This window comes from Tamandua tetradactyla, unplaced genomic scaffold (genome assembly GCF_023851605.1).
Source record: "Tamandua tetradactyla isolate mTamTet1 unplaced genomic scaffold, mTamTet1.pri scaffold_201_ctg1, whole genome shotgun sequence".
NCBI lineage: Eukaryota > Metazoa > Chordata > Mammalia > Pilosa > Myrmecophagidae > Tamandua > Tamandua tetradactyla.
This window is the reverse complement of record NW_027518311.1, coordinates 20,698-45,871: the sequence shown is the minus strand read 5'-3', so window position 1 is coordinate 45,871 and position 25,174 is coordinate 20,698. Positions and strand designations below refer to the sequence as shown.

General features: G+C 41.4%; 1 long non-coding RNA gene across 1 annotated transcript in view; it reads left to right on the top strand.

Moving 5' to 3' along the window:
* The window catches only part of LOC143673215 (uncharacterized), a 31,447-nt gene extending 7,524 nt beyond the window's left edge, over window positions 1-23,923 (top strand). The window contains exon 3 of the long non-coding RNA XR_013170254.1: window positions 23,436-23,923. This is a non-coding gene — a long non-coding RNA (uncharacterized LOC143673215). The remainder of the gene's footprint in view (window positions 1-23,435) is intronic.
* Window positions 23,924-25,174: the final 1,251 nt, after the last annotated feature.

Sequence of the window (25,174 nt, the reverse complement as noted above, 5' to 3'; positions counted from 1 at the left end):
GAGAGGATTCTCTGAGGAGATGCATAATCTTTAAAAACTTTAAGAATTCAGTTAGTACATACTGAGACTGCGATCTGATAGCATCGCATTTCCCACAACTGCAGAGGTTTCCAGTGCATGTGTCACATTTCAGGCGTGCGGTGGTGCAGATAGCCAGGTGTCTAGGAACCGCAGCCCACTGGGGACAGCTGCCCTCTTTACTGTCACTGCTGCCCTACAGGGCAGTGTTCCGGCCAGAAGGGAGGATGTGCGGTGAGGCACTGTTGCTATGCTCGACTGGCCTGGGGGTGTAGATCCTTGGAACAGCAGGGCTTCCAGAGACCCTCCGAGGATCTCGTGCAGCCCCCAGGGAGGGTCTGAGAGCAGGGCCTTCTGCTGCCCTCTCGCGTTGGCTTTCAGGAGAGTAGGTGGTTACCTGAGGATGGCCCTGCTCACTCACCTGCGGCTCAGGTGCGCAGCGCACAGGGGCCCTCATGTGCGGTGCTGAGTGGTCCCACCAAGGCGCTGCTCTTCGAAGTTTCGTGGCGTCCATTTCCTTCTGTTATTTCTTGGCTTTTTTCTCTTTGCGCTGTCATTTCTTTCACAATGCTATAAAATAATACATATACAAATAATGATACTAAGAGTACAACATAACCTGGCAGTAAATGAAAAGACCATGGCCAAAAAGAGGTTTAACAAAAGGGCTGTCCTATAATTGGAGTCATTAAAGACTGGAAACAGGAGACATTCTTTTAAAAACTCCTAAACTTCGGCAGATAGAGAGGGAGCAGGTGTGAAACGGCACAGCACAGATGCAGAAGCCCTGCCTCTGCGATGATTATTTTATAGCATTTATAAATACTGTGTATATTTTCACAGTATTTTGTAATTATTTTTCCCACTCTGCCATTGTTCTGTGAGCTTTTTGAAGATAGGGTATTTACTCATCCCTGTTTCATATTCGGCATCGCCATGGGCTGCCCCTCACACGTCACCTTAGGTGCTAGAATGTGGCATCTCCCCAGTGAAGACTCTGTGCAGAGCTGCCCTAGGACCAGCACATGGCTCCAGTGTTCCCTTACCCTGCCTGGGAGGAGCTCTTCATTGTGAAAATTAATATGCTTTTGGTACCACAGCTGTCATGGAAAGTGAGTTCTAGAATAATATTTCTTTGATTGGCATTCCTTTTGCCACCTTTTTGGTTTATGCTTACTTGCTACTAAAAATCATATTTGATCTAGTTTTTTAAATATGATTTTAGTATTATGCCAATCTGATTTTATTAAATACTCATGCAAAATATTGATTGTAAATGTTTCTTGTATGTTCATTGTCCAGTTTTAAGAGGACTTAAATTAAGGCTGAAAGTGACATTAGCGTATGAAAATTGACTCTTAATGTGTTTTTCTTTGGTGCATAGTGAGGCTGGTCGTTTATAGTGTGGGTTCCAGGGTGGGTCTGCCTGGGTTCAGAGTCCCCATTGCCTCCCCACTGACCGGCTGCATGGCCTTCAGTGAAACTTCACCCCATTGGACCTGAGTTTCACCATTTGTAAAACCAGGTAGAGTAGAGGGGCTGTTGTGAGCTCCACACACACAGAGTGCTCAGCTCACCTCACTGTGGCAACTCAAGAACGCTGGTGTGCTAAGCTGCCTGCCCCCTTCTCCATCTCATCCCACAGCAGCCATTTCGGCAGCAGGGTCGATGCATTTTTCAAGTTTGGTAGTACAGTATCATAAAGTGAGTCATTTTCCTGCCTCTGTTCTTTGTTCCTGCTCATCCATCCTCTACTCTTCCTGATTATTCTTCATGAATTGCTCGTTTTGTTGTCTTATTTCTTTCCTTATGTAATTCTTTGTTCCCTGTGCCAGTCTGAATCTGTGGTGGACCCCAGAAAAGCCATACCCTTTGATCCGCATTCAATATTGTTGAGTGGGAGCAGTTTGATTGTTTCCATGAAGATGTGACACATCCAATTGTTTTTACTTCTATCTGCTCTGAGATACTGGAGACTAAAAGAAATATCAATTAATGATTCAGCAATCATATTCGTTCTCTGTTTAACACCACCATCACCTTTGATTTTTGTATTCCACTCTTTTTTTTATTAATTAAAAAAATTAACAAAACATTTAGAAATCATTCCATTCTACATGTACAATCAGTAATTCTTAATATCATCACATAGTTGCATATTCATCATTACTTAGTACATTTGCATCGATTTAGAAAAAGAAATAAAAAGACAACAGAATAAGAATTAAAACGATAATAGAGAGAAAAAAAAACCTATACCTCACATGCCGCTTCATTCAATGTTTTAACATAATTGCATTACAATTAGGTAGTATTGTGCTGTCCATTTCTGAATTTTTATATCCAGTCCTGTTGCACAGTTTGTATCCCTTCAGCTCCAATTACCCCCCCTTTTTTTTTTAATTAACGGAAAAAAAGAAATTAACCCAACATTTAGAAATCATACCTTTCTACATATGCAATCAGTAATTCTTAACATCATAACATAGATGCATGATCATCGTTTCTTTTTTTTTTTTTTTTTTTTTTTTTAAAGGAAAGACAGAGAGAAGGAAGGAAGGATAGAAGGAAGGAAGGAAGGAAGAAAGGGAAACATCTTTAAACATTTTCTTGTTTTTATTGTATTCTGTTTCTCCGTTTTTGTTACATGGGCTGGGGCCGGGAATCGAACCGAGGTCCTCCGGCATAGCAGGCAAGCACCTTGCCCGCTGAGCCACCGCGGCCCGCCCTGATCATCGTTTCTTAGTACATTTGCATTGGTTTAGAAGAACTAGCAACACAACCGAAAAAGATATAGAATGTTAATATAGAGAAAAAAATAAAAGTAATAATAGTAAAAACAAAACAAAACAAAACAAAACAAAAGCCTATAGCTCAGATGCAGCTTCATTCAGTGTTTTAACATGATTACTTTACAATTAGGTATTATTGTGCTGTCCATTTTTGAGTTTTTGTATCTAGTCCTGTTGCACAGTCTGTATCCTTCAGCTCCAATTGCCTGTTTCTACCTCCTGCTGGACTCTATTACCAAAGACATATTCCACATTTATTCTCGAATGTCCATTCACATCAGTGGGACCATACAGTATTTGTCCTTTAGTTTTTGGCTAGACTCACTCAGCATAATGTTCTCTAGGTCCATCCATGTTATTACATGCTTCATAAGTTTATCCTGTCTTAAAGCTGCATAATATTCCATCGTATGTATATACCACAGTTTGTTTAGCCACTCTTCTGTTGATGGACATTTTGGCTGTTTCCATCTCTTTGCAATTGTAAATAACGCTGCTATAAACATTGGTGTGCAAATGTCCGTTTGTGTCTTTGCCCTTAAGTCCTTTGAGTAGATTCCCAGCAATGGTATTGCTGGGTCGTATGGCAATTCTATATTCAGCTTTTTGAGGAACCACCAAACTGCCTTCCACAGTGGTTGCACCATTTGACATTCCCACCAACAGTGGATAAGTGTGCCTCTTTCTCCGCATCCTCTCCAGCACTTGTCATTTTCTGTTTTGTTGATAATGGCCATTCTGGTGGGTGTGAGATGATATCTCATTGTGGTTTTGATTTGCATTTCTCTAATGGCCAGGGACATTGAGCATCTCTTCATGTGCCTTTTGGCCATTTCTATTTCCTCTTCTGATAGGTGTCTGTTCAAGTCTTTTTCCCATTTTGTAATTGGGTTGGCTGTCTTTTTGTTGTTGAGTTGAACAATCTCTTTATAAATTCTGGATACTAGACCTTTATCTGATATGTCATTTCCAAATATTGTCTCCCATTGTGTAGGCTGTCTTTCTACTTTCTTGATGAAGTTCTTTGATGCACAAAAGTGTTTAATTTTGAGGAGCTCCCATTTATTTATTTCCTTCTTCAGTGTTCTTGCTTTAGGTTTAAGGTCCATAAAACCGCCTCCAGTTGTAAGATTCATAAGATATCTCCCAACATTTTCCTCTAACTGTTTTATGGTCTTAGACCTAATGTTTAGATCTTTGATCCATTTTGAGTTAACTTTTGTATAGGGTGTGAGACATGGGTCCTCTTTCATTCTTTGCATATGGATATCCAGTTCTCTAGGCACCATTTATTGAAGAGACTGTTCTGTCCCAGGTGAGTTGGCTTGACTGCCATATCAAAGATCAAATGTCCATAGATGAGAGGGTCTATATCTGAGCACTCTATTCGATTCCATTGATCGATATATCTATCTTTATGCCAATACCATGCTGTTTTGACCACTGTGGCTTCATAATATGCCTTAAAGTCAGGCAGCGCTAGACCTCCAGCTTCGTTTTTTTTCCTCAAGATGTTTTTAGCAATTCGGGGCACCCTGCCCTTCCAGGTAAATTTGCTTATTGGTTTTTCTATTTCTGAAAAATAAGTTGTTTGGATTTTGATTGGTGTTGCATTGAATCTGTAAATCAATTGAGGTAGGATTGACATCTTAACTATATTTAGTCTTCCAATCCATGAACACGGTATGCCCTTCCATCTATTTAGGTCTTCTGTGATTTCTTTTAGCAGTTTTTTGTAGTTTTCTTTATATAGGTTTTTTGTCTCTTTAGTTAAATTTATTCCTAGGTATTTTATTCTTTTAGTTGCGATTGTAAATGGGATTCGTTTCTTGATTTCCCCCTCCGCTTGTTCATTGCTAGTGTATAGAAATGCTACAGATTTTTGAATGTTGATCTTGTAACCTGCTACTTTGCTGTACTCATTTATTAGCTGTAGTAGTTTTGTTGTGGATTTTTCCGGGTTTTCGACGTATAGTATCATATCGTCTGCAAACAGTGATAGTTTTACTTCTTCCTTTCCAATTTTGATGCCTTGTATTTCTTTTTCTTGTCTAATTGCTCTGGCTAGAACCTCCAACACAATGTTGAATAATAGTGGTGATAGTGGACATCCTTGTCTTGTTCCTGATCTTAGGGGGAAAGTTTTCAATTTTTCCCCATTGAGGATGATATTAGCTGTGGGTTTTTCATATATTCCCTCTATCATTTTAAGGAAGTTCCCTTGTATTCCTATCTTTTGAAGTGTTTTCAACAGGAAAGGATGTTGAATCTTGTCAAATGCCTTCTCTGCATCAATTGAGATGATCATGTGATTTTTCTGCTTTGATTTGTTGATATGGTGTATTACATTAATTGATTTTCTTATGTTGAACCATCCTTGCATACCTGGGATGAATCCTACTTGGTCATGATGTATAATTCTTTTAATGTGTTGTTGGATACGATTTGCTAGAATTTTATTGAGGATTTTTGCATCTATATTCATTAGAGAGATTGGTCTGTAGTTTTCTTTTTTGTAATATCTTTGCCTGGTTTTGGTATGAGGGTGATGTTGGCTTCATAGAATGAATTAGGTAGTTTTCCCTCCACTTCGATTTTGTTGAAGAGTTTGAGGAGAGTTGGTACTAATTCTTTCTGGAATGTTTGGTAGAATTCACATGTGAAGCCATCTGGTCCTGGACTTTTCTTTTTAGGAAGCTTTTGAATGACTAATTCAATTTCTTTACTTGTGATTGGTTTGTTGAGGTCATCTATTTCTTCTTGAGTCAAAGTTGGTTGTTCATGTCTTTCCAGGAACCCGTCCATTTCATCTAAATTGTTGTATTTATTAGCGTAAAGTTGTTCATAGTATCCTGTTTTTACCTCCTTTATTTCTGTGAGGTCAGTAGTTATGTCTCCTCTTCCATTTCTGATCTTATTTATTTGCATCCTCTCTCTTCTTTTTTCAATCTTGCTAAGGGCCCATCAATCTTATTGATTTTCTCATAGAACCAACTTCTGGTCTTATTGATTTTCTCTACTGTTTTCATTTATTTCTGCTCTGATCTTTGTTATTTCTTTCCTTTTACTTGCTTTGGGATTAGTTTGCTGTTCTTTCTCCAGTTCTTCCAAGTGGACAGTTAATTCCTGAATTTTTGCCTTTTCTTCTTTTCTGATATAGGCATTTAGGGCAACAAATTTCCCTCTTAGCACTGCCTTTGCTGCATCCCATAGGTTTTGATATGTTGTGTTTTCATTTTCATTCACCTCGAGGTATTTACTAATTTCTCTTGCAATTTCTTCTTTGACCCACTCATTGTTTAAGAGTGTGTTGTTGATCCTCCACGTATGTGAATTTTCTGGCACTCCGCCTATTATTGATTTCCAACTTCATTCCTTTATGATCCGAGAAAGTGTGTATGATTTCAATCTTTTTAAATTTGTTAAGACTTGCTTTGTGACCCAGCATATGGTCTATCTTTGAGAATGATCCATGAGCACTTGAGAAAAATGTGTATCCTGCTGTTGTGGGATGTGATGTCCTATAAATGTCTGTTAAGTCAAGCTCATTTATAGTAATATTCAGATTCTCTATTTCTTTATTGATCCTCTGTCTAGATGTTCTGTCCATTGATGAGAGTGGGGAATTGAAGTCTCCAACTATTATGGTATTTGTGTCTATTTCCCTTTTCAGTGTTTGCAGTGTATTCCTCACGTATTTTGGGGCATTCTGGTTCGGTGCGTAAATATTTATGATTGTTATGTCTTCTTGTTTAATTCTTCCTTTTATTAGTATATAGTGTCCTTCTTTGTCTCTTTTAACTGTTTTACATTTGAAGTCTAACTTGTTGGATATTAGTATAGCCACTCCTGCTCTTTTCTGGTTGTTATTTGCATGAAATATCTTTTCCCAACCTTTCACTTTCAACCTATGTTTATCTTTGGGTCTAAGATGTGTTTCCTGTAGACAGCATATAGAAGGATCCTGTTTTTTAATTCATTCTGCCAATCTATATCTTTTGATTGGGGAATTCAGTCCATTAACATTAAGTGTTATTACTGTTTGGATAATATTTTCCTCTACCATTTTGCCTTTTGTATTATATATATCATTTCTGACTTTCCTTCTTTCTACACTCTTCTCCATACCTCTCTCTTCTGTCTTTTCATTTCTGACTCTAGTGCTCCCTTTAGTATTTCTTGCAGGGCTGGTCTCTTGGTCACAAATTCTCTCAGTGACTTTTTGTCTGAGAATGTTTTAATTTCTCCCTCATTTTTAAGGACAATTTTGCTGGATATAGGAGTCTTGGTTGGCAGTTTTTCTCTTTTAGTAATTTAAATATATCATCGCACTGTCTTCTAGCTTCCATGGTTTCTGCTGAGAAATCTACACATAGTCTTATTGGGTTTCCCTTGTATGTGATGGATTGTTTTTCTCTCGCTGCTTTCAAGATCCTCTCTTTCTCTTTGACCTCTGACATTCTAACTAGTAAGTGTCTTGGAGAATGCCTATTTGGGTCTAATCTCTTTGGGGTGCGCTGCACTTCTTGGATCTGTAATTTTAGGTCTTTCATAAGAGTTGGGAAATTTTCAGTGATAATTTCTTCCATTAATTTTTCTCCTTCTTTTCCCTTCTCTTCTCCTTCTGGGACACCCACAACACGTATATTTGTGCGGTTCATATTGTCCTTGAGTTCCCTGATACCCTGTTCAAATTTTTCCATTCTTTTCCCTATAGTTTCTGTTTGTTTTTGGAATTCAGATGTTCCATCCTCCAAATCACTAATTCTATCTTCTGTCTCTTTAAATCTATCATTGTAGGTATCCATCGTTTTTTCCATCTTTTCTACTTTGTCCTTCACTTCCATAAGTTCTGTGATTTGTTTTTTCAGTTTTTCTATTTCTTCTTTATGTTCAACCCATGTCTTCTTCATGTCCTTCCTCAATTTATCGATTTCGTTTTTGAAGAGGTTTTCCATTTCTGTTCGTATATTCAGCATTAGTTGTCTCAGCTCCTGTATCTCATTTGAACTATTGATTTGTTCCTTTGACTGGGCCATATTTTCAACTTTTTGAGCGTGATCCGTTATCTTCTGCTGGCTTCTGCTCATTTAGACAGATTTCCCTGGGTGTTGGATCCAAAAGTTTGGAAGATTTTTCTGTGAAATCTCTGGGTTCTGTTTTTCTTATCCTGCCCAGTAGGTGGCGCTCGTGGCACACGTTTGTCTGCGGGTCCCACCAGTAAAAGGTGCTGTGGGTCCTTAACTTTGGAAAACTCTCGCCGTCCGGGAGGTTCGCTAGCCGAAGCGGCTTGGAAGAGTGCCAACCGGCCCGGAGTCCAAACGTGGGGAGGGTCGCTGGCCTCCGCAGCCCGGGAAAGCGCCCGTCCGAATTTCCTAGTCTGCCCGGGGCGCCAAGCATGACGGGAGGGCGCCAGCCGCAGCGGCCCACCTGGGAGAGTGCACGTTCCCGGGGAGTCACGGGATTGGACGGGCCCCCCCCCATCACCGTTCTCCGTGGCCTGGGGATTTCCGATCCAATTCTCTCAGTTGGTCCGGGGGGCCGCGTGTGGTGTGGGCGCCAGCCGCCGCGGTTTGAGGGGACCGCCTGTCCAATTCTCCCAGCTGGCCTCGGAAGGGGGAAAGGAGTGACTCCGGCCGCTTGCCGCCCCGCCCGGTGAAGCCCACGCCCCTCGGCGATCTCACCAGAGCGAGTTCTCTCAGCCAGCCAGCCATTCCAGGATGGGGTACGCTGTCTTTTTTATCTCTGTCGTGGCTTTGGGAGCTGTTCTGTATCGTTTCTACTCCCCTAGTAGCTGTCCTGGAGGAGAAACTAAGATCCGCGCGTCTTACTAAGCCGCCATCTTCTCCGGAAGTCTGTATTCCACTCTTTAGGGGTATTTGGGCTATGGCCATTCTAACTTTTTCATGTTGGAAGGGGCTGTCACTAATATGGGGTAGGGAGATGGAACTATCTGATGTTCTGGAGAGGCTGGGCTCTCTGGGTTTCAGGACTTATTTGGCCCAAAGACCCATCTGGAGTTTATAGGATTTTGGAAATTTACCCTAGTGAATGGAACCTTTGTAAAATCTTATATATTTTCCTAGGTATTCTTTAGGATTGGCTGGAATGGTCCTGGTTGGGGTTTAGCAGGTATAATAGGTAGCAAGGTCTAACTGAAACTTGCATAAGAGCAACCTCCAGAGTCGTCTCTCCATTCTCTTTGAACTCTCTCAGCCACTGATAGGTTATTAGTTACACTTTTTCCCCTTTTTGGTCAGGATGGAATTGTTGATCCCACGGTGCCAGATCTGGATTCATCCCTGGGAATCCCTCGCCAGGGAGACTTTCACTCCCGGATGCCATGTCCCATGTAGGGGAGAGGGCAATGATTTCACTTGCAGAGTTGGGCTTAGAGAGAATGAGGCCACATTTGAGAAAAAAAGAGGTCCTCCAGAAGTAACTCTTAGGCATACCTATAGGTAGGCTAAGCTTCTCTGCTACCTAATAAGCTTCAGAAGAGCAAGCCTCAAGATCAAAGACATGGCCTATTGAGTTTGGTGTCCCTAAGGTTTTACAGAGTATCAGGGGATTCCCTGTAGGTAAAATTTAATAGTTCCATATTTTTTCTCCCATCCCTCAAGGGACTTTGCCAATGCTTTTTGATTATCTGCTTAATGTATTCTAGGATGTATCAGACATTACATAAAACTTTTTAGGATTAAAAGACCTCTTTCTTATTCTGGTCCTCCTGTATTTCAGTTGTTCAATTGAGCTATCCAGACAGGCTGAGTTAGATCATGTGCTACAGAATATAAACCTTTCTTCCTTTGGTCTCAAAGAGTAGGTGCTGTTCTAAAATATAGACAATGTCTTCCTTACCTCTGTGTTCTTAATTATCTTGATCGGCTTCATTCTTATCTCTGAATTCCAGGTTATAGATACACGAAACAGCCTTAAAATCCAGAAATAACAATTACCAGTCCAGGCTAAATGTGTCTGCTATAAGAGCTTACAGTCTAGGCCTTTAATACACATTTTCTAAATGAGACCATGCAATATTGTTCCTTCATTTCTGGCTTATTTTGCCTCATTAGTTGTCTCACTGGTTCATTCACATTGTTGCATGTCTCATCGTTCTGTTCTGTGGTCGCACAATATTTGATTACATGACCACACCATCGTTTGCCAATCTCCTCCTCAGTCAGTGCCTCCCTCAGCCACCTTCACTCATTAGGCATCAGTATAGTGCTCAAAGTCCACAGTCCATCACATTCTCAATTTTAGATAATATCATTGATTCCAAGAGAAAGATAACCAATAAACACACCCTCACCAAACAGAAAACCTCCCCTTAGCTCTTGTCCCTCCCGCATTATTTCCCTCTGCTGTTGCTGTGGTAGTGCTGATGGTTTCCTGTTGAATACAGCCCGTAGCAGGCAATAGCAGTTTTCCCTATTAAACTTCAGGGAAAATCATACCTTTGAAATGGTTTTTGTAAGAACTAGTTTATATTTGTAGTGTTAATCAGTGGGACACGTGGGTCTATACAACCCATTTCAATCATGTTCACCTTCAATATGGTAATATTACTTACAGACTCACTAGAGAACTGCCTTCACTTCCATCTGTTCCCTTGATGAGGTTACTTTGAAAGCCGATTTCCTTCACTCATCTGAGGTTTTGTATTTGTTCTTGTTCATCAGTAATTCCCCTTCAGACCAAGGCCTGGACCTGAGGCAGGGATGCAACTCCACAAGGACCCGTTTGGAGCGGGCAGGCAGTTTGCCAGGCTGCACTTTCCACTGCATCCCAGCAGGTGGCACACTTGGGCCGCCGCCACCACCACCACCTCCTCCTCCGCCTCCTCCCACCCCCCACCCCCCCACCCAGGCCAGCATGTGCAGGTGAGCTGGTTGGAGACCGTGCAATTCCAGCCAGGTCCCTGGTCCTGGTATGTACCAAGAGCGGCTACCCCTAGGCTGTGGGTGAGCCGAGTTCACGTCCACAGAGTCCATTGGTGGGCCCGATGGGGCTGTGGGCACCAGGCTCTCTCTCGTCAGCTGACTTGGGCTCTGGACTGGGTATGTCAGCTGCCCTGAGCACAGCCAACCTGAATGTGCCTGTGGGGTGTGCAGCCGGCCATGGGGCGCAGGGCTGGCACACTTCCCTGTCCTTGCCTCTCTGTCCGTGCATTCCTGAGGTCTCTGATGTCTCCCCTGTGTCTCCCTCTCCTTCCAGGGGGAGGCCCCCCCCAGTCTCTGCCAAAACCGAAACAGGGCGGCCTGTCTCAGGGTGGGGACCAGCACCGTGCCCTTGTGTAGGGAAAGCAATCTGCTGCCTTCCGGGAACCCCCAGCTACGGAGCCAGGAGGGAAGTTCTCGAGCCAGCCACAGGAGAGGATGGGTGCAGGGACGCCCACTCCTTCTGAAGCAACACTTACCTGGGCACCGCCACTTGTCCCCAGTGGAGTCATGATGCGCTCGCTCACCCTGTGCTCTTTGGCCCCACTCCAGGACCTCCCTGCCTGCTGTAGACCTTCTCTGGTCACTCGCACCCTGGACTGAAGCCCCAGTCATTTTTCTGTCATTTCTCCAGTTGTTCCATGGAGTGGGGAGAACTCAGCCTCCCTTATTCCACCGTCTTCCCAGAAGTCAAGAGAATTAAATTGTATCACTGCCTGTGGAGCCTGTCCACCACCCCGTGGGCTCCGGAGGCCACAGTTGCACTGGCTCCAGCCACAGTGAGCTCAGCCCTGGGCCTCAGGGTGGAGGGTCCACAGCAGGGAGTGGCCTGAGGAGGACCTGGGCCCAGCCCCTTAGCAGTCCACCCTCCCTCTGGTCACCCCGCCACAGCCGCTGCCCATCCAGGTCCTTCTAATGCCAGGCAGGTACAGTGATGGCAAAACATCGCATTTCTCACATCTTGGTGAAAGCTGCCACAGGCCAAAGATTCGGGAGGAAGGAAAATGGACCCGTCTTCACTGGGGTGACTTCACAGCCATGGCCACCTGTGTCCCCCATTATGTTTAGTTCTGTGTGTTGATGAGCCATTCTTTCCTTTAGGCCTTCCTTCTGCTTTTTTCTCTTCCATTAACTTCTTAGAGTGAATGTTTAAATAATTAATTTTTCCCCTTTCTTCTAATATAGCCTCATAAGTATAAAATTTTCCTCATATATTGCTTTAACTGCATTTCAAGAAGTTTGCTATATTAGTATCTTCCTCCTCATTCAGTTATAAGCATGTTTAAAGTTCCATCATCATTTCTTCCGTGACCTATGAGTTTTTTAGAAGTGTGGTTTTAAACTTCCAGTCATATGGGATATTAGCAATGTATATCCTTGGAATTTAAGAGATAAATCTACCAATTATTGTGTATATTCATTATCTGGACCTTGATTTGATCAAATTAAAAAAATGTTATGAAATAATCAGGGAAATTTGAACACTGCCTGGATATTTGACGATTTGAGGAACTTTTGTTAGTTTTAGCTGATATAATGGTATTGTAGTTGTTATTTTTTAGAATAGTCTTTCTTTTATGGAGTTAGAGACTTAAATATTTATGGATGCGCTTGCTTTAGAATAACCCAAATGGGGTGGTGAAAGGTTGGTTTTCAGATGAATAATTGATGAAGCTACTTGAGGGGTGTGTGAGCCCCCTGAGCCCGCCGTATACCACTCCATCTGCATTTGTTTGTGTTAGACAGTTTTCATAAGAAGTTTAAAGTTGATCTCTTTGATAATTTTCTTGATCTAATTGTACCAAAATCAGAGAATATAGAAAAAAGTGAAAATCAATATATTTCTCAGTTTGTTGGGACTCCACTTTTGCTTCATGTCTTAATATTATAAACGTGTCATTTGTGCTTGAGAAAAATATTTAATCCTTAAATACCTATTCCTTCTGCCCTTCCTTCCTACCTGTCTACCTATCCAACTATATATCATCTTTGCTATATATCCATTAAATTAGGTTTGGTAATGCAAATTTTCCATATTTTTCTCTCCGTTTTTTCTGCTTGGCCTATCTGGAATGCTGAGTGCTCTGCAGGGTGGCTGCGATGCTGAGTCTGCATGACCTGGAAGGAAACCTGTGGCATGGTGGAGGGGGGCCAGTGCTGTCAGCACCTGCCCTTTTCCTCTCGTGAGTTGTAGAGTTGTCTTTTTGACTATGGCGTTGTATTCTCTCACTGCACTACGTGCAGGCATGGACACCTGCCGCTATCTTTCTAAAACTTTTCATCACGGGAAAATCCTCAGCCCTTGTGCTTTTGAATATTTCCTCTCTCTCATTGTGTCTGTATGTCTTTCTAAGATCTCTTCATGCAGTCTTTGTGTCTCTTTATCTCCGTTTTGCATATTGCATCTTCTTTTCTCTGTCAGCTTCATTCTGTGTATCTCCTAACTTTCTCTTCAGCTCTAAGCTGCTAGTTTGCACCTCTAGAATGCTTCTAATTTCAGTGAGTACAGTTTTCATTTTTTTATCTTTTGAACTCTGCCTGATAATTTTAGAAATTATTTCTTCTTGGCTACTTCCTTTCTAGAATTAATTATTTATTCTTTTCAGTTTATTATTTGTAATTACTTTATACTTCATACCTGGTAATTCTGCAATTGGAAGTTATTAGAGGTCTAAATACGTTGCTTATGTTTTTTTTTTTTTAGATTAATACACATGGTGTACTGTTTCCTTATATGCTTGAACACTTTTTTTTTTCATTTTTTTTATTAATTAAAAAAAGAATTAACAAAACAATTAGAAATCATTCCAATCTACATGTACAATCAGTAATTCTTAATAACATCACATAGTTGCATATTCATCATTTCTTAGTACATTTGCATCGATTTAGAAAAAGAAATAAAAAGACAACAGAATAAGAATTAAAACAATAATAGAAAGAAAAAAAAAACAAAAAAAACAAAAACAAAAAACCTATACCTCACATGCAGCTTCATTCAGTGTTTTAACATAATTGCATTACAATTGGGTAGTATTGTGCTGTCCATTTCTGAGTTTTTATATCCAGTCCCGTTGTACAGTCTGTATCCCTTCATCTCCAATTATCCCTTCTCTTTTTTTTTTTTTTTTTTAATTAACGGAAAAAAAGAAATTAACCCAACATTTAGAGATCATACCATTCTACACATGCAGTCATTAATTCTTAACATCATAACATAGATGCATGATCATCATTTCTTAGTACATTTGTATTGGTTTAGAAGAACTAGCAACATAACCGAAAAAGATATAGAATGTTAATATAGAGAAAAAAATAAAAGTAATAATAGTAAAATCAAAACAAAACAAAACAAAACAAAAACCTATACCTCAATGCAGCTTCATTCAGTGTTTTAACATGATTACTTTACAATTAGGTATTATTGTGCTGTCCATTTTTGAGTTTTTGTATCTAGTCCTGTTGCACAGTCTGTATCCCTTCAGCTTCAATTACCCATTGTCTTACCCTGTTTCTAACTCCTGCTGAACTCTGTTACCAATGACATATTTCAAGTTTATTCTCGAATGTCCGTTCACATCAGTGGGACCATACAGTATTTGTCCTTTAGTTTTTGGCTGGATTCACTCAGCATAATATTCTCTAGGTCCATCCATGTTATTACATGGTTCATAAGTTTATCTTGTCTTAAAGCTGCATAATATTCCATCGTATGTATATACCACAGTTTGTTTAGCCACTCTTCTGTTGATGGAGATTTTGGCTGTTTCCATCTCTTTGCAATTGTAAATAATGCTGCTATAAACATTGGTGTGCAAATGTCCGTTTGTGTCTTTGCCCTTAAGTCCTTTGAGTAGATACCTAGCAATGGTATTGCTGGGTCGTATGGCAATTCTATATTCAGCTTTTTGAGGAACCGCCAAACTGCCTTCGACAGTGGTTGCACCCTTTGACATTCCCACCAACAGTGGATAAGTGTGCCTCTTTCTCCGCATCCTCTCCAGCACTTGTCATTTTCTGTTTTGTTGATAATGGCCATTCTGGTGGGTGTGAGATGATATCTCATTGTGGTTTTGATTTGCATTTCTCTAATGGCCAGGGACATTGAGCATCTCTTCATGTGCCTCTTGGCCATCCGTATTTCCTCTTCTGAGAGGTGTCTGTTCAAGTCTTTTTCCCATTTTGTAATTGGGTTGGCTGTCTTTTTGTTGTTGAGATGAACAATCTCTTTATAAATTCTGGATACTAGACCTTTATCTGATATATCATTTCCAAATATTGTCTCCCATTGTGAAGGCTGTCTTTCTACTTTCTTGATGAAGTTCTTTGATGCACAAAAGTGTTTAATTTTGAGGAGTTCCCATTTATTTATTTCCTTCTTCAGTGCTCTTGCTTTAGGTTTAAGGTCCATAAAACCGCCTCCAGTTGTAAGATCCATAAGATATCTCCCAACATTTTCCTCTAAATGTTTTATGGTCTTAGACCTAATGTTTAGATCTTTGATCCATTTTGAGTTAACTTTTGTATAGGGTGTGAGACATGGGTCTTCTTTCATTCTTTTGCATATGGATATCCAGTTCTCTAGGCACCATTTATTGAAGAGACTGCTCTGTCCCAGGTGAGTTGGCTTGACTGCCTTATCAAAGATCAAATGTCCATAGATGAGAGGGTCTATATCTGAGCACTCTATTCGATTCCATTGGTCGATATATCTATCTTTATGCCAATACCATGCTGTTTTGACCACTGTGGCTTCATAATATGCCTTAAAGTCAGGCAGCGCGAGACCTCCAGCTTCGTTTTTTTTCCTCAAGATGTTTTTAGCAATTCGGGGCGCCCTGCCCTTCCAGATAAATTTGCTTATTGGTTTTTCTATTTCTGAAAAATAAGTTGTTGGGATTTTGATTGGTATTGCATTGAATCTGTAAATCAATTGAGGTAGGATTGACATCTTAACTATATTTAGTCTTCCAATCCATGAACACGGTATGCCCTTCCATCTATTTAGGTCTTCTGTGATTTCTTTTAGCAGTTTTTTGTAGTTTTCTTTATATAGGTTTTTGTCTCTTTAGTTAAATTTATTCCTAGGTATTTTATTCTTTTAGTTGCAATTGTAAATGGGATTCGTTTCTTGATTTCCCCCTCAGCTTGTTCATTACTAGTGTATAGAAATGCTACAGATTTTTGAATGTTGATCTTGTAACCTGCTACTTTACTGTACTCATTTATTAGCTGTAGTAGTTTTGTTGTGGATTTTTCCGGTTTTCGACGTATAGTATCATATCGTCTGCAAACAGTGATAGTTTTACTTCTTCCTTTCCAATTTTGATGCCTTGTATTTCTTTTTCTTGTCTAATTGCTCTGGCTAGAACCTCCAACACGATGTTGAATAATAGTTCCTGATCTTAGGGGGAAAGTTTTCAAGTTTTCCCCATTGGGGATGATATTAGCTGTGGGTTTTTCATATATTCCCTCTATCATTTTAAGGAAGTTCCCTTGTATTCCTATCTTTTGAAGTGTTTTGAACAGGAAAGGATGTTGAATCTTGTCAAATGCCTTCTCTGCATCAATTGAGATGATCATGTGATTTTTCTGCTTTGATTTGTTGATATGGTGTATTACATTAATTGATTTTCTTATGTTGAACCATCCTTGCATACCTGGGATGAATCCTACTTGGTCATGATGTATAATTCTTTTAATGTGTTGTTGGATATGATTTGCTAGAATTTTATTGAGGATTTTTTCATGTGTATTCATTAGAGAGATTTGTCTGTAGTATTCTTTTTTTGTAATATCTTTGCCTGGTTTTGGTATGAGGGTGATGTTGGCTTCATAGAATGAATTAGGTAGTTTTCCCTCCACTTCGATTTTTTTGAAGATTTTGAGGAGAGTTGGTACTAATTCTTTCTGGAACGTTTGGTAGAATTCACATGTGAAGCCATCTGGTCCTGGACTTTTCTTTTTAGGAAGCTTTTGAATGACTAATTCAATTTCTTTACTTGTGATTGGTTTGTTGAGGTCATCTATGTCTTCTTGAGTCAAAGTTGGTTGTTCATGTCTTTCCAGGAACTTGTCCATTTCCTCTAAATTGTTGTATTTATTAGCGTAAAGTTGTTCATAGTATCCTGTTATTACCTCCTTTATTTCTGTGAGGTCAGTAGTTATGTCTCCTCTTCCATTTCTGATCTTATTTATTTGCATCCTCTCTCTTCTTTTTTCAATCTTGCTAAGGGCCCATCAATCTTATTGATTTTCTCATAGAACCAACTTCTGGTCTTATTGATTTTCTCTACTGTTTTCATTTATTTCTGCTCTGATCTTTGTTATTTCTTTCCTTTTACTTGCTTTGGGATTAGTTTGCTGTTCTTTCTCCAGTTCTTCCAAGTGGACAGTTAATTCCTGCATTTTTGCCTTTTCTTCTTTTCTGATATAGGCATTCAGGGCAACAAATTTCCCTCTTAGCACTGCCTTTGCTGCGTCCCATAAATTTTGATATGTTGTGTTTTCATTTTCATTCGCCTCGAGGTATTTGCTAATTTCTCTTGTAATTTCTTCTTTGACCCAGTCGTTGTTTAGGAGTGTGTTGTTGAGCCTCCACGTATTTGTGAATTTTCTGGCACTCTGCCTATTATTGATTTCCAACATCATTCCTTTATGGTCCGAGAAAGTGTTGTGTAAGATTTCAATCTTTTTAAATTTGTTGAGACTTGCTTTGTGACCCAGCATATGGTCTATCTTTGAGAATGATCCATGAGCACTTGAGAAAAAGGTGTATCCTGCTGTTGTGGGATGTAATGTCCTATAAATGTCTATTAAGTCTAGTTCATTTATAGTAATATTCAGATTCTCTATTTCTTTGTTGATCCTCTGTCTAGATGTTCTGTCCCTTGATGAGAGTGGTGAGTTGAAGTCTCCAACTATTATGGTATATGAGTCTATTTCCCTTTTCAGTGTTTGCAGTATATTCCTCACGTATTTTGGGGCATTCTGATTCGGTGCGTAAATATTTACGATTGTTATGTCTTCTTGTTTAATTGTTCCTTTTATTAGTATATAGTGTCCTTCTTTGTCTCTTTTAACTGTTTTACATTTGAAGTCTAATTTGTTGGATATTAGTATAGCCACTCCTGCTCTTTTCTGGTTGTTATTTGCATGAAATATCTTTTCCCAACCTTTCACTTTCAACCTATGTTTATCTTTGGGTCTAAGATGTGATTCCTGTAGACAGCATATAGAAGGATCCTGTTTTTTAATCCATTCTGCCAATCTATGTCTTTTGATTGGGGAATTCAGTCCATTGACATTTAGTGTTATTACTGTTTGGATAATATTTTCCTCTAACATTTTGCCTTTTGTATTATATGTATCATATCTGATTTTCCTTCTTTCTACACTCTTTTCCATATCTCTCTCTTCTGTCTTTTTGTATCTGACTCTAGTGCTCCCTTTAGTATTTCTTGCAGAGCTGGTCTCTTGGTCACAAATTCTTTCAGTGACTTTTTGTCTGAGAATGTTTTAATTTCTCCCTCATTTTTGAAGGATAATTTTGCTGGATATAGGAGTCTTGGTTGGCAGTTTTTCTCTTTTAGTATTTTAAATATATCATCCCACTGTCTTCTAGCTTCCATGGTTTCTGCTGAGAATCTACACAAAGTCTTATTGGGTTTCCCTTGTATGTAATGGATTGTTTTTCTCTTGCTGCTTTCAAGATCTTCTCTTTCTCTTTGACCTCTGACATTCTAACTAGTAAGTGTCTTGGAGAACGCCTATTTGGGTCTAATCTCTTTGGGGTGCACTGCACTTCTTGGATCTGTAATTTTAGGTCTTTCATAAGAGTTGGGAAATTTTCAGTGATAATTTCTTCCATTAGTTTTTCTCCTCCTTTTCCCTTCTCTTCTCCTTCTGGGACACCCACAACACGTATATTTGTGCGGTTCATATTGTCCTTGAGTTCCCTGATACCCTGTTCAAATTTTTCCATTCTTTTCCATATAGTTTCTGTTTCTTTTTGGAATTCAGATGTTCCATCCTCCAAATCACTAATTCTATCTTCTGTCTCTTTAAATCTATCATTGTAGCTATCCATTATTTTTTCTATGTTTGCTACTTTATCCTTCACTTCCATAAGTTCTGTGATTTGTTTTTTCAGTTTTTCTATTTCTTCTTTATGTTCAGCCCATGTCCTCTTCATGTCCTCCCTCAATTTATCGATTTCATTTTTGAAGAGGTTTTCCATTTCTGTTCGTATATTCAGCATTAGTTGTCTCAGCTCTTGTGTCTTATTTGAGCTATTGGTTTGTTCCTTTGACTGAGCCATATTCTCAATCTTTTGAGCGTGGACAGTTGTCTTCTGCTGCTGGCGTCTGGGCATTTATTCAGATTTCTCTTGGTGTTAGACCCAGCAAGGTTGTAATATTTTTCTGTGAAATCTCTGGGTTCTGTTTTTCTTATCCTGCCCAGTAGGTGGCGCTCGTGGCACACATTTGTCTGCGGGTCCCACCAGTAAAAGGTGCTGTGGGACCTTAAACTTTGGAAAACTCTCGCCGTCCTGGGGGTTCGCTAGCCGAAGCGGCTTGAGCCGGCCCGGGGTCCGAACGCAGGGAGGGTGTCCGAACGCAGGGAGGGTTGCTGGTCGCCGCAGCCAGGGAAAGAGCCCGTCCGAATTTCCTAGTCGGCCCTGGGCAACAAGCGTGGCGGGAGGGCGCCAGCGGCAGCGGCCCGCCCGAGAGAGTGTGCTTGAACACTTTTAATGGCAAGCTCATATTTAATTAAATATAAAGAATTTGAATTTGTAATGAATTTCAGCATAATGAATGATTAAATTTGATAGTGTCATATTTGATTGAATGTGGGGCTCCTGAGATTTTTAATCAGAAGTATTTTCCTTTAGAAAGGATGTGACTCTGGTTCTGCTGAGTGCCAGGACTGTCACTAACCTGGCTCATTTTGCTCCCCATGGAGGTCCCAGCCTAAGGTTGGGGTTCCAGATCATGGGCCCCCACCTTGAGCCAGTCAAGGCTTAGTATCGTGGTTTTGGTATTGGCACCAGTGTGTACCCCAGGGTAACCTCAGCTTCTGCTTTGTTTGCCTATTGTGCCCATGTCCGGTTTAACTCACATTATTTCTCTCTGTCCTGGTGAGGCAGCCCATGGTGGTTTGCCTTATTTCCTTGTTGATCCAGAAAAATATTTTCATTATCACTATAGTTTATCTATAGACTGGATGGAACGCTCTGGGCATGGCAATTCCTTTGACCTTCTGTTGCTTGATTTGAATTGTGGTCAATATATTTCTTAATCGGATATATCATGAAATATATCTTATAGAATTTTCTAAAATTTTCTGTCCTCTTAAGGGAAACGTTCCATATTTTCAACACAAATATATATTTTTTATCCTTAAAGCTTTAACTTCTTTTGTTTGGTCCTTTCCATAGTTATAGGGATACAGAATTGTCGAACACCTGGGAGCATCTAGTGTTCTTCAGATTGGAAGTCCATAAATTATTTTTTAAAAAGAAGGCTTGAGGATGAAGTTCTAGCTAAAAGGCATAGAAGTTGAAGTTGAATTTAATATTGACGGATTGATGGGTAGATGAGGTACGTCATGTTATATTTATCCAATACGTGAAAGTCATCAGTCTTTTCTCATAGAATAAAAATGATTTGATGCTAACATCAGAGAAGGGTGGCAATTAAGAGTGTATAATTGAGTAAGGAAGGGTTGGGCTGAGGGACACCAGGTTAGAAGCTCTTTATCGATCCATCAGACACGAGGGACAAAGGTCTGATTAGGGTGGTGACTTAGGGAAGGGAAACAAAGCTGTTATTAACAAATGTAATAAGTTTTGGTCTATTTATAAAGGATTGAGGGAACGTGAGGGAAGTGACATGCTGTGAATGAGTGTAAATTGAGAGGCGTCATTTGGGGTGGGGAGGTGTTCTAGAGAATCAAAACCAACAGGAGAGGTCTGTAATATGAGATTTATAAAGGGGTCTCACACAACTGTGGGGATGCAAGAGTCTAGAATCCGCAGGGCAGGCTGTGAAGCTGGCGGCTCTGATGAAGGGTCTGGATGAACTCCACAGGAGAGGCTCACTGGCTAGAGAAGCAGTGAAAATTCTCTCTTCTCCTTCAAAGCCAATTGGGTCACATCCAACTTTTTGGCTCAATTCATCTGCAGGAGGTAAGCCCACTCGGCACAGGTGTCATCAGCCACAGCTGCAGTTAGCTGACTGATTCTGTCAGAAACCAGCCCCTGGTTACTCAACCAGCCACGATTATCCAGCAGCCATGGCCAGGCCAGTGCTTGCCTGACCAGACAGCTGGGCACCATCACCTGGCCAGGTTGACCCCAGAACCTACCATCACAGGAGGCCTGGGTGTCCACACGGGCTCTGCCTCTTATGAGCCATGTGACCAGTAGAGATTTGCTCAACTTTCTCTGGGGCTTAGTCTTTCTCATGTGTGTGCTGATGGTTTAATGTATGCCTCGAGAAGTTATTTTGAAGGTAAAAAAAAAATGTATATAAAGCCTGTAAAAGCCTCAGGGGAAGGGCCCTACCTCACCTGACCCAGCTTCTCAGCTGGGTGAGTGTGGGCGTTTCTGAGCACATGCCACATTCCTGACTCGGGGGAGGGCCGCGGGGTCCCCACATGGACAGCCACGGACAGTGGGCTTGTGAAGGGTGCAGGACAGAAAAACAAGACAGGCTGGCCCAAGGATATGCACTGTGCCTAGATGTGAGCCCCTCAGTCTGGGCAAGCCATGCCCAAGCCCACCGTCCCACCAGGCCCTCTTGGAGAACCAGGGGCGATGGGCCTGCCACCTGCCAGGTAACGGCATAGAAGGGGAAATTGTTAAAATGGGACGAGCAAGGTCAGGAGCTGCGTGAGCAAAGGGGCAGGACTTTATCAGTTTGGAAGGCCCAGTTGAGATTGGACAAGATCTTTTTCAGCCAGGCTTTATTAGCTCAGAAACAGGAATGGAAGGGAAGGCACGATGGTACGTTGGAGGTGGTACGTGTTCATGTCTATCTTTTGTACATGAATATTAAGAAAGGATTAGTAGATAAGGAAATGCATGAGTTTCTTCTAATAATTAACCATGGGTTCTTAGCTGGGTAGGCAGGAAATCCCAGAGGGGGAGAGAGGGGCTAAGTTGGGGGGAGGGTGGTCACCAAAGCATGGAGCGTGGCTGGAAGTGGGGACAGGAAGTGCCCTGCAGAGGGGCTTCTGCAGCGGTGTGGTGAGGAGTGGGAGGCGGGAGGTGGGCTTTGCGGTTGGCAGGGGCCACCGTTGGTGGGGGTAGGGGTGGAGGGTAGGAAGAGCTGCTGGAGTCCTGTCCACGGTAGGGAAGGCCATGGCCTGGGTGGGGCAAGGTGGGAAGTGGGCCACGTGCGGTTTTGCTTGCCAGGTACCGGGGCTCCTCCCTGGCTGAGGGGCCTGCTGACAGGTCTGCCTCTAGCTCGCTTCCCCTGTGTGTCCACTCCCCAGCACCCAGGCAGGGGCTTGGTTTGCCTTGCCCATCCTTTCCCAGCGAGCCCGTGTGCTGGCTGCGGCAGTGAGTGGGATCTTTGCCTTACATTCGTCCTGCAAGCAGGGGTGGCCCTAAGCAGGGGTTGTGGCCTGGACCTTCGGAAGCCCAAGGACCTTGGAGAGGGGAGCCTGATGTCAGGGTTTTGGTTGAGGAGGAGTGGGTGCAGGACGAGCTGTGGCCAAAGGGGCCATGTTAGGACCCTCTTTCCGGGTACCCCCATAGAGACCCCTGTGGATGGGGAGACCCTGTCAGCATGGCCCAAGGTGTGCTCAGTGATGCTTCAGTCCACCTGAAATTCCAGCCAGAGCCCCTGCGGGTGCAGGAAGCCAGCAGGACATGCTGGGGAGGGGAGCTGAGTGCTGCTGGCTTCTGTTGGTGACCACTGGCCCCATCCACCCAGGGGGTCCCTGGAGTTGAGCTGACACCAGAGACGGGGATCGGGGCTGTGCACACGGAGGTCTGTGCACATGGAGTCTGGGTCTGTGCACGTGGGGGACTGTGCATGCGGGCATCTGTGCACATTGTGTACTGTGTACGTGGGGGTCTGTGCACACGGTGGGCTGTGCACACAGCGGACTGTGCCCGCAAGGGGCTGTGTATGCGGTTCGTGCTGGGAAAGCACAGGTGGGCATCACCGGGCCTCGAGGGGCTGCCGGATGTGAGCAAAGGAAGGTTTTCAAACAGTCGTTCCAGTAACCTCCAGCAAATGTTTATGAAGCCCCTATGATCTGAAGGAATTGAACTCATGTCCCAAGTGGGCAAGAAGGTGAGACCCTAGTGTAGAAGCCAAGAGTTTAAAGCAAGACCTACAGAATTTGTTGCAAGCTGCTGGCCTCAGGATGGCAGTGGTAAACTGTGGAGATTGTTATGTAGAGCAGTCTGGGAGGAAGAGAGTGTTTACCCAAAACAGTTATGTTAAGTATGAAGAACACTGTGAGATAAGAATCTTGCTCCCTCAGGAAATGCCTGCATATCTATTGACATCCTGTGGTATATAACTAGGATCCGGTTGAGAATAAAGTTGTGTGAAGTCTGTCTGAAGTAAACTCAAGCTTCAGACCCCCTGAGCCCGTCTGTATCTTTCTTTCTTCCTTTCTTTTCTCATCATTCCTTAATATCCTTCGAGCTCTGTTTCAATAGGAAGCAACATTTGGCGCCCAACGTTGGGCTCGAAGAAGAAGACTCCAAATCAATATTAAGGAACCAAGGAAAAGTCTCATTAGAGGCACGTGTGTCCAGCCGATAGAAGAGGACTCGAGTCATATTGGTAAAGTAAGCATTTTCCTTGGATCATCAGGGTAACGGGTAATCATAATAGGCGGCTGGAGGAGTATGTGTGTGTGTTAAAGCTACTGGGGTGCCTGTTAAAACATCTGAATTAGTAAGCTTATTTGATCTCATTCAAAAACATTGTTGTTGGTTTCAGCCTTAAGGCCATAATGTTTTAAATCTTAAGTAATGGAAATTCGTTATGAAGGCTTTGCAGTGAACATAACAAAACGGGGAAAATATTCCTGTTTCTATTTGGTTTTTGTGTTCAGTCAGGCAATGAACTACCTGGCTCATGCTTTGTCTTAAACTCTAAGTTGTGTTTCTTCTCAATCTCCCACTACCCCTTCTTACCCTGTTTGGACAGTTGCTTGAGCCGGACTCGGCAATTGGCGCCCGAACAGGGATCTAATAAGGGAACTCTTAAAGCATAAAGTGAGGAGATGCTCCAGGGACATCCACTACAAATACTACAGGCGGGCCTTTTTGGGTTGAGCAGTGGCCCTTATCTGTAGAGAGGTTTGAGGCTCTGACTCGGTTGATTTGGAAACAGTTTGGAGCAGGACGTTTAGAAGGAGTCTCGTGGATCTTGGAATTCTCCAATATTTATTGCAGGAGGGAGGTCAGGAAAATGGAGAATGTTGGCTGATTTGATAAAAGTTGATACTGCGGTTCAGCCTATGGAGTCACTGCAGCCTGGCTTGCCCACACCAGTTGTAATTTCTAAGAACTGATTTATTATGATAGATTTTAAAAATTGCTTCTTTGCCATGCCTTTGGCAGAGCAGGATAAAGAAAGATTGGTTTCTGGGCTTGTTCTTGATGGGCTGCCTTTATATAGGGATTCATGTACACCTGAGTCAGAAAGTATTCAGTGAGAAAGTAGCCATACCAAACGGGGGTCAGTGCTCATTGATGGTTCCTGTAGCAGGTTGGTCCCCAACAGGGTGTGCAGTTTGAGATTGTAGTTCTGACTCAAGGTATTCTGTTAGGTTACCTTTGTTTAGTCTGAATGATTATTCTATGAGATTTATACCAATACTACAGGTAAAGTCTTGTGACGGAGAGTGGGAAAGTTAGCCCCATCTTCTTTTGTTGGCTTAAATTCTCGATGGGCAGTGGTTTGGAAACTGGCCATGAGTTTAGCTCCTATTCATATTTTAAAAAGAAATATATTTTAAGAACTTTAAAACTAAAAATTCTTGTTAAAAACTATATATTGGTAGTTAATGCATATTTGAAACATTGAAGTATTTTAAATATTTAACATTATTATAACAAATTTAATTTTGATGGTAATTACATTTGTGGTAAAATATTTGTTTAAAGTAATGATTTAAGTATGAAAAATGTGAAAGATGTATTTTTATTAATAGGAAAACAAAATAGTTTTATCCTAAAATGAATAACTGTTACTAAGTGAGAAAAATATAGGACAAAGCCTAAACTAATATAATAAGTGCTGAGGGTTTGTAAAAATGGAAATTCTGGCTAAAATCAAGAAAGATTTAATGAGTCTAAAATGACAATGTTTTCTTGGACTCTTAGGCTTTTTTAGAAAATTTTTTAGAAATTTTTTTTCTAAATAATTAGTTAAAAAGCAAAGAGTC